This window comes from Drosophila suzukii, unplaced genomic scaffold, assembly GCF_043229965.1.
Source record: "Drosophila suzukii unplaced genomic scaffold, CBGP_Dsuzu_IsoJpt1.0 scf_4, whole genome shotgun sequence".
Classification (NCBI taxonomy): Eukaryota; Metazoa; Arthropoda; class Insecta; order Diptera; family Drosophilidae; genus Drosophila; species Drosophila suzukii.
Window position 1 is genome coordinate 685,092 of NW_027255927.1, and position 10,170 is coordinate 695,261.

The following is a 10,170-nucleotide window of genomic DNA, read 5'->3' on the forward strand; positions in this document are numbered from 1 at the left end:
TTCCACAATTGAGTTAAGCGCCCAATGATCACGAAGCCGACTGCGACGTCGGCAAAGAAGCCAGCGACGCCGGCAGAGCTGAGCGCAACGGCGGCAAAGCGACGCACTCTAAGTCAGGTCCGCAAAGAGAACGCACAAAAAGTAATTTTGGGCTCTTCCTCTCTCGCCATGTCTCAGACGGAAAAGTGCGTGTGAAGGGAAAGAGGCCCAGCAACTAAAATATATAGACTTTTGTGCACCCTTGCCTTTTGAATAATGCGACATCTGTTCGTAAATGATAAAACAACCATTTAAAATAATAGGTTTCTGTTTTAAAATATTTGTATTTCTTAAAAAAAATGTATAGGTTTATTAATATTATTTAATAATATGTGAAGTTTTAAGAATATATTTTTATAAACCGATTTGCATAGTCGGATATGTCTATAAATACCCTGCTTTTATGTGCAAGATGCATAGACCAAACTGGACATGCCAAAAAAACAGAACAACAACGGATTAGCGGAACCGTTGTTGTTGTTGCTTGTTGTTTTTCTTGAAGGCACGCGTCTTTTTTCGTCTTTTTCACTTGCGTTTACTTATGTGAAGGAGTTAGAATTGCACGCAATTACGTAGTTAAATAAAATAAACCAGTGGTTTAAAAGTGATACCTATACGATTCCCAGGTAAGTCTGTCGCAGACCATTATTTATTTAATCAGTGAGAGTAAAAACAAGTTAATGTATATTAAAAAAATGGAAAATACAAGATTCCCAAAAAAACACGTGGCGGAAAAAAATAGCTGTGAAAAATTTTAATTTTTGACGTGAAAAACAACAAATGATGCATATAAATAAACAAATGAATGAATCTGTGAAAAAATTTGAAAATCTTATTGAGTGCTAAGTTCCTTGGGACCAAAAATAAGAGATGTTTGATGTTGTTTATAACTTATGATTTTTTGTATTAATAACATTAAAGCACAATTTTTATTTTTGTGTAAGTAAAAAAACATGGCTATTTAAATAAAAATCTCAAACATCTCTAATTTTCCGTTCCTGGAAAAGTGGTATTTTTTCCGCATCTGCAAAATAAATAAATGATTTAATAAATAATAAAAAAAATACATAAATAATTTTTTATAACAAAATAAAATAAATCAAGTGACCGAAAACAAAAGTTTGCAAATTTCTTCTCGATATTTTTTTCATTTTCTTATATTTTTAGACAAGGCTGAAGGTAAATCAAAAAAAAAATGGAAGGCTAAATCGTTCCATCTTAAGCATATTATCCGAGGAACTTTTTCTGTCCCACAACTTACTTATTAAGTAAGTTTTTATTGGTAGGTGGCGCATTACAATCTCGCTTTGCTGCGTGCATATCTCCATCTCCCTCTGAGCGGGTCGCGGGTTGCGAATAGCGGACGACCTCTCTCGAGGTCAACTGTGAACAAGCTGGTGGGGGAAGTCAAACCCGGAATCGTGGACGGAAACCCCAGTAAATAAACAGTCTCGGACAGCCAGCGGAAATCCTGCAAGGAAGCAATACCGACGATGCGAATTGTTCAGCCGCATCTAAATAGTTGCTTTACACAAACCCATACCCAACACAACACCTACCTATCTCCCTTCGCAAAACAACATCTCCTTCCGGGCCGAACTACAGTGTAATACGGACCGTGCTAAGAGTCAGCCTGGCTGGGGGCCCGGATCAAAAACTAGCCCAGTCTCAAGCGGTGTGTTCAGGGACATGGCGACCCCCTGTTCTAACTATCGCCTTACACGGGCATCGCGGATCTCTGCCCGGGCGGACCTTTCTTCTTCTCCGCAAACTCAAAAACAAAACACAGAGACAGGAACTCTCAAGAACCTCTGGAAACTCTGAACACTGGTTCCTACATCCGCACCAGCACGGTCCGGAAAGGGCCGCATCCCAAACTGGGCATTACGGGTGGGAGAAAGCCAGCCGCGAATGCCTCCGCCACGGGCGCTTCTGCGCTTAAAACAGCGGTGGGCACAGCCAAGGCGCTCGGGCGCCTCCGCAGAAAGGCGGACTGCCGCCCAGACTCTGCGCTCTCATGACAGGAGCAATATAGCCACACCTTCGCCTGAATGGTTAAAGAAGGTGGAATAGGCAAGGAAGGTACTTCCTAATTACGGGCAGGATAAGCCCACCCAAGAAGGAGCTCAGGCGAAAAGGCAGCGATCCCTCAATCTACACGGACCATTGGCGAAGAGATCCAAAATCCAGCCATTGGTCTCTTTCGCCGAGATTACCAAGGATCGAATCTTACTCGGTTTCATAGACAAGAAAAATCCGGGGAAATCCCCCCTTTCCCTTATTTGCCTGCGCATGGTGGGGGAGAAGCCAGGCACCTCGTCCTGCTGCATGTACGCGGGCTGGTACCAGGGCAGCGTCAAGGTGGTGACCTGCGATAGTCAGCGGTCGGCTGACCTATAAAAACACGCGACGAGCAAGCTCGGTGAGGTCAACGAAGGGGCTTACATTGTCGCACTAGACTGGTGTGATGTCCCCAGATCGGATTTGGCTCCCAGCAGCGATCAAGGCGCCAGAGGACATCCTCTACATGTTGCAAGAATGCAACCCGCACCTCCCCACGAAGGACTGGAAAGTCGTTTAGGCAAGCAGGTGTTGGTCCTAAACAAGGAGTCAGTTGCACCAATTGAGACTGCTCCAGGAGTGCTGAGCTTCGGGTTTAGCGCAATCCACATAAATCTAAGATCTACAAGGGCGTCTCCAACGCCGCTGGAAGCTCTGCCGGAAACCCAGCCGAGCAGTTGCTTGCTGAGGAGTTGGAGGCACCTGGCGGGCCGGAGGACGGCTAAACTACCGATTCATCGCTGAGCAGAGAGATGCAAGCGCTCGGACCGGCTATCGAGGAATTGGACCTCAGCGACACAGAGGAGGCCGACGTCACTGTGGTGGAGGTTGCAGTTGTAGATGCCAATAAGACTTCTACAAATAAGCCTGCACCACATAAAAGCAGCGTCAGCTGCTCGTTTGCTTCCCCTGGCCGAACGCGAAGGCGACCTAGTCATAGTATAGGAACATTGGGTAGTGGGAGGCAAGGATGCTGGACTAGGAACAAATTAATACATGCTAATGTTTGACCCCAAAGAAGGTAAAATTCGAACCTGCATATTAGCCAAAAGGCATCTTAGTATATTTCTGCTTTGCAATTACAGCAACGGAGATAATCGGCCTACTTGGCCTTTGAAAAGGAAAACCCCCCAGATATCAGAGGACTGGCAGAGGAATGCCAAAAGCTCAGGAAAGGTTTGGTAATAGGCTGTGACGCCAACGCCCATCACACCCAGTGGGGTTGATCAAACAATAACGACAGAGGTGAGTCTCTTTTTGATTTTATTCTAAATTCTAAACGATTCGTGTGTAACAGGGGCAATGTTCCAACTTTCATAACGGTAACATCAGAGCACCAAGTCCTTTTGTGTCGGAAAAGTCCAGGCTAGGGAGGTTCAAGATCGCGTTCAGCGCTTCATTCGGGGTGGTTCGAAGGGCTCCACTAATACACAAAGCCGCCATTCGCTGTACTTTGTTTAGAGGAGTCAGTATGCATTGTTTGTGCAAGGCGGTCCACCACAGAGCCACTCCGTACAGTAGGATTGGCTTGACTACCGCTGTGTATATCCAGTTAACTATTCTTGGGGACATGCCCCATCTTAGCCCGATTGCTTTTTTACAGGAGTAAAGTGCAATGGTCGCTTTTTTGGTTCTCTCTTGGTTGTTTAAGCCCCATTTGAGGCGTTTGTCTAGTACTAGCCCCAAGTACCTGGCGTGATCGCTAAAGGAGAGATTACAATTGTTTAAGATGGGTGGGTTAAGTTGTGGAATTTTGTACCTATTTGTAAATAGAACAAGTTCTGTTTTCGAGGGATTTACCCCGAGTCCGTTCGCTATCGTCCATTCCGATAGTATTTTAAGTTTAGCGGTCATAAGATCGCAAAGTGTTTGTGGATGTTTTCCATTAAAGATGATGGCGACGTCGTCTGCGTATGCCACGACCTTACAACCTCCTCCCTCCAGAATCCGCTGTAGTTTATTTACTGCGATATTCCACAAGAGGGGTGATAGTACACCTCCTTGCGGGGTGCCTCTGTTCACTAGTTTAGTCTGGGTTGAGGTCCCTAGTGTGGCTGTGACCATTCTGCTTATCAGCAATTTATGGATTAGCCTCACCATTGGCGGCTCAACGCCTAGTTCTGTGAGAGATTCTGTTATAGCATTGGGAAGCACGTTATTGAAGGCTCCCTCTATATCCAGGAAGGCGATCAGTGTGTATTCCTTGATGTTGAGTGATTTCTCGATGCTGCTTACCACCAAGTGTAGCGCCGATTCGGTTGACTTACCTTTGGTGTAAGCGTGTTGTGCTTCTGATATTTGTGTCGGGTCTAAGGTGGCCCTTATGTGTAGGCTTATCATTCTTTCAAAGCGACCGACCGACAGCGACCGCTGACTGTCGCAGGCCACCACCTTAAAAATAAAAGTACACCCAGAAAAATTGAGAACGAAAAAAAACCGAGATCGGTTCTTCTCGGTTTTAGTACTGTGTCTTCTCACATTTTTCTTCTCGGTTTCATGACGGAAGAGATGTCGATTTTAGTATTCCGAACTAAAATTTATCTCGGTTCTGTGGTTGTTGACGAGGGACGTGAGGGGAAGACGTCGAAAAAATGAGACTGACAGGAGAGGAGAGTAGAGAGACCAAACTCCTCTCTTAAAGTTACCGTTGTCGAAGTTATCGAAGTAAGCGGCGCCTATATGGCTGCAAATTCACTTCATTGTATATTGTGAAACTGTGCGGTTTAACAGTGTAATGAGTGACAACGAAGACGAGCAAAATTGGAGGACCTGCTTCAGGAATTAAAGCTAATAAAAGCCCCTCCGTACTTACAGCGTAAGTAAAATGATTTTATTACAATTCGTGTTAGTTTATCTTTGATTTTTATTCGAACTCGGTTATCTTACCAAAACGAAATCGGTAATGTGTTGTAATGTCTGTTTTGCATACATACATATATACACAAACATAAACGTAACGTAACGTAAACTAATAATTATTGGCTTATAAGCTAATGTGTGAAATAATGAAGTAAGTTGGATGCTATTAACAAACACAGATTTCTATGAACATATGTATGTATGTTAACATAACTATGCACGCAGCGCAGTTTTTTATTCGACTTAGTTACAAGTTTGCATGCACGCACAGAGACACACGATATATGTATGTCAGCGATTGGTATATCTCAGAGTATAAGGAATGCTATTTTCTTCTGTCCTCTCTTGTGTCAACTTATGTCCTGCATTTTTGCAATATCATTGTTTCTCTCTGCTCGCCTTGCAAGGTAACGTTAGAACTGTTGCCTGTGCGGCGCTACAAAAAGTGTAGCACGACACACAGCTGCGTTGCAGGCTTCGTGGATTTTGTCATGTCCGCGTGCTCTTCAGGGTCGGGTTGACGGAGTGGAAAAAAGTAAAGGTAAGAAATATACAGTGTGCCACTAAATTCATGATACAGCAGACGATTTATACTTTACTTAACAATAACTCCTTAATTAAAATATAAACAAAAAAAGTAAGGATGCCATGTTGTTTATTTCAGATATCTTAACAATATTACAAATTAATATAACAACTTTTTCTCTCGGTTGACCTACAAACTTAATACATTTTGTTCCACAAAAGTGATGATACATTTAAGAGTAATTGCGCTCGTATCTGTTCTGTTTTGACAATTAAGATATTTTAAGTTACATTTTTCTCTTTAAAATAATCTTACAGTCTCAAGAGCCAAACGCAGTTCCAGTTAAGGAATAAAAAGTTTGTATATGAAAGCACCAATAATGTGCTGAGACAGGCAATCTCATCTTACTAAATTAACTTTTTCCGAAAACAAATTATATAATCTTAGCTAACAAAATATTTCATATATTTCATAGAGCTTGTGTTCCTTAATGCAATCGTCAGAACTGGGCCGCGATTTACTTAACAATAAAGTGTTGACAGAAACGCAAAGGAATTTTTTAATAAATATAATCACTGAACAGATTTTCCGCAACATCATTGTTGTTCAAACCGCAGATTTTTCAAAATTGTTGGACGAGATTATAAGCATTTTTCCTTGCGAAGCGCAAAGCCGGGTAATACTTAAACCACAATCAAAAACCATTTTAATTTTATTTTTAAACATTCTGCTTCTATCTTAAGGACTATTATTTTATTCCTCGGGGAAAAAAACATAGTAGCCCCAGTGGAAAATTATATTCTAAGTATAAGAACAGACGTCGAAAGGTTTTATCTAGCAAAGATGATGAAAATATTCTACACGATTTTGACGACGACGACAAGGGACTATCACTATCATTAAAATTGCTTTTAAAGTTAGACTCATCGAATTGGAGCGAAGTCTGTAGACTCTGGGAAAAACATGTAAAATTCGCCAAGAAGATGTAAAGTCGCTAAGCAATTTAGAATTCATGCAAGAATGGCCAAAATTAGGTCATTCTAAAGTTTCTTCTTTGGTAATATTAAATACATGAGTTTATTTGATTGTCTGTGTAGTTAGGTTCCTTAGTGGTGATTGTCCCCTTGCATTCGTTTGTATTGTTGCTTTACTGTTTCTCTTTTTAAAATTATAAGAGTGATTTATGTATTGTATATTTTTCCATAGATCGAGATTGATTTTCATTTCCTTTACCGAGGAAAGACAAATCTCATGTTCGATAGGTGGAACAGCTATAACAGGACAAAATTCTGATATATTTCAAACGGCACATCCACAACGAAGACTGCAAGCGACAACTACTTGATGTAGAACGCGCCAACGTTGGTATGTTTTCTGCTTAAGCAAAAAATGTTGTCACAACTACATAATTATTATTTTTACAGATGCCCAGGATTACTTGACCCTTATTTTGCTTAATGCCGTCTTGCCGCCGACATCTCGGATCTTGAATCAAAACGGGAAAAGGAACCAAAAACTGACAATAGCGGATGCTCAACTTTCGATGGTACTATGGCTTTCAATCTTGAATGACTATGAACGTCGTATCAACAATATAGTCAGGAAAAGTATTTAGAGGGAACAACAATATAGCTATTTATAATTATTCACGCATCGTCTGAGCTGGAGTTCTTAGATTTTTTTGTTTACTTTGACAAGTTGCTGGTAAAGTGTGACTCCTTCCTGAACAGCATAGACTTGTGTTTTAAGTGTTTCATGTCTTACTCGCTGAGCTACCCGAAAGCCTCAAAGCAAGCTTGGTACGCAGTTCAAAAGATCATTTTCGAAATAGACACCGCTTATGACATAAGATCATCGAATTTACAAAATTTAATCGATTTTATGAATAAAAATTAATTTTTTCAACATGTATATCTGCTATCGCTGTCGAAAATTATTTCCAACGCCCAACAATTTAATATCCCATTTAAAGATTTAGCATCTGTTAGCAAGAACATCCTTGAGGCTGCCTTGTCAGCAGGATGGCTGCACACAAATTTGTACAAATTTCCTGAGTTTTCGGCGGCACTTAATTAGATTACATACGCAATCAATTCCAAGTCGAAGAAATTCATGTGAAGAATTGTTATTCTCTAAGTATAATCAAACCGTTGAAGAAGTTGAAGAAAAGGATGAGGAAGAACAAACAAGTTTATGTTTTGAAGCCCAAAGCATACAATCAATCATAGACGATTTAAAACAAAAATCGCCTGAATTTACTTTAAGTTTATATGAACTAACTTTTATGCCGAGGAAACACGTATTGCAAATTCAAAACAATATTGTAATTTTACTTAGCTCTGTGTCTACAGTTATTGAAAAGCAAATAAATCTGGAAACAGTGGATAGAATTAATCCGATTCTTGGTTTTTGCAAAGATCCATTTAAAGGTTGTAAGACAGAGCGCACATTTTTAAAATAATTAACCGATTCATATCTATATAGGCAGCCAAAAAAAATTTCCATTGATAATAAAACAACAGAATTAGTATTGAAAGGAAATCCCACCTTGGGTCCGAAGTCAAATGACGTTTTTATAATGCCTTTGGCTTTTACAGTAAAAATAATTTTCGAGATACCAAATATTTTGGAGCTAACATTAAGCAACATACAACAAAATTTAAAAAGTAATGACTTAACAAATTTCTCATCTGGAGAAGTCTCTAAATCTATAGCAAAGCAATTTGATCAAGACATTGTTGTGCCATTTGTTTTATACTTAGATGACTTTCAAAATAACAATGCATTAGGAAGCCATACATTCTCCATATGTGGCTGCTACATTAATTTTCCTTTAATGCCAAAATATTTACATTCTAAAGTTCAATACATATTTTATGCCGCATTGAAATGAAAATTCATTTTACCATCTAGTTGAAGAATTTAAAGTTCTTGAGAGTGGAATATTAATAAGAACTAAAAACGGCTTGCAAAAAGTGCGGTTTATATTGTCATTAATTGTTGGCGACAACTTAGCTGTTAACAGCATACTTGGTTATGTCCAATCATTTAATTCAAAGCGATATTGCCGCGTTTGTTCTAGAACGAAACGCGAAATGGAAATAGATTCTTCCGAAAGTGTCGAAAGTTTACGAACTGAACAATCTTATTACGAAGACTTACAGTTGAATAATTTTCAAGAAAGTGGATTGAAGCAAAATTGCATATTCAACGAGTTATTGTCGTTTAAAGTTATAAATAATTTTTGTTTCGACATTATGCACGATATTTTCGAAGGCGTATGTAAATATGATATTTGCCACATTCTTATTTCATTAATAAATAAAATAATAATCACTTTAAATGAAATAAATAGCAGAAAATCGCTATTTCCGTACGGAGAAACATAAGTTGGCAATTCGTCTGTAAAAATAGAAATGAATCGACTAAAAACATGTAATTTAAAAACGTCTGCAAGCGAAACAGAATGTCTTACCCACTTCTTGCCCTTGATGATTGGAGATAGAGTTCCACACGGTAACGAAGAATGGGAATTGTTATTAACATTACTTGATATAATAGAGTTCTTATTTAAGTCAAATTATAAGAAAAAGGAATTAGAAACGCTACGAAGCTTAGAGCAAAAACATCACACTATTTACGTTAAATTATTCGGCAAATTAAAGCCTAAACACGACAGCCATTGAAAAGTACGGATCTTTAAGATATTAGTGGTGCATGAGGTTTGAGGCAAACACAAGGATTCCAAGATTTATTTTCACAATGTAAATTCAAGAATTAATCCTCCCCATACTTTAGCCATTAAATGTCAAATTAAGTTTGCAAAGTTTCTGACGGACCATGCCAAATCTATTGAGCCGTATTTAAGACTTACATTAAAAGAGCAAAGTATTCTAAATAATAATCTTGCATTAGAAATAAACAAAAACCATGGGAGTGTAAATAGCTTTAAATTTTATAGCCAATTAGAATATAAGGGCACTACTTATAAAATTAATTATTATTTAGGTTTAAATAAGAATAATTTTATGTTATTTAAAAATAAGCAATTTTTAATTCACAAAATAAATGTAAGTGAAGTTTATGTTTATTGTGAAAAAATTGAAGTAGAATACAATTGTCATTTAAGATCATACATTGTAAAAAATCCATTAGGAAACTACATTTTTAATTTAAGAGACTTTATAACGCCTCCCCTCCATGTATATACCCTTAATTATGACTTTAAAGCCGTAAGGCTAAAATATATATAAATTTAAAAAATTTGGCATTTTTATTGGGAATGGGTTCGGAAGCGAGATCGATGCGATGTTGAAACCGAGAACGGTTCTTCTCGAAATCGAGATCGATGCGATGCTGAAACGGAGCACGATTCATACCGAAATCGAGATCGATGCGATGTTGAAACTGAGAACGATTCATACCGAAATCGAGATCTATTCGATGTTGAAACCGAGAACGGTTATTCTCGAAATCGAGATCTATTCGATGTTGAAACCGAGAACGGTTATTCTCGAAATCGAGATCGATTCGATATTGAAACCGAGAACGATTCATACTGAAATCAATATCGACCATTCTCAAAGGCCCGTTCTCAAACCGAGAAGATTTCGATGACGATTTTAGTATTTTTAGTATGAGTCGTTCTTGGCTCACTTTTGAGATCGAAAGTATTGAAATCGAGA

At 38.8% G+C, this 10,170-nt stretch overlaps 1 long non-coding RNA gene across 3 annotated transcripts; it reads left to right on the plus strand.

The window, feature by feature from the left end:
* Positions 1-4,808: 4,808 nt before the first annotated feature.
* LOC108005648 (uncharacterized) lies at positions 4,809-7,706 on the plus strand. 3 transcript variants are annotated; one of them, XR_011605737.1, is made up of 5 exons: positions 5,588-5,841; positions 5,961-6,161; positions 6,229-6,542; positions 6,692-6,850; positions 6,910-7,704. It is a non-coding gene; the product is annotated as an uncharacterized lncRNA (long non-coding RNA). The 3 variants fall into 3 exon arrangements; XR_011605738.1 differs by lacking the exon at positions 6,229-6,542 and having other exon boundaries at positions 5,613-5,841; positions 6,910-7,705; XR_011605739.1 differs by lacking the exons at positions 5,588-5,841; positions 5,961-6,161; positions 6,229-6,542 and adding an exon at positions 4,809-4,915 and having other exon boundaries at positions 6,910-7,706.
* Positions 7,707-10,170: the final 2,464 nt, after the last annotated feature.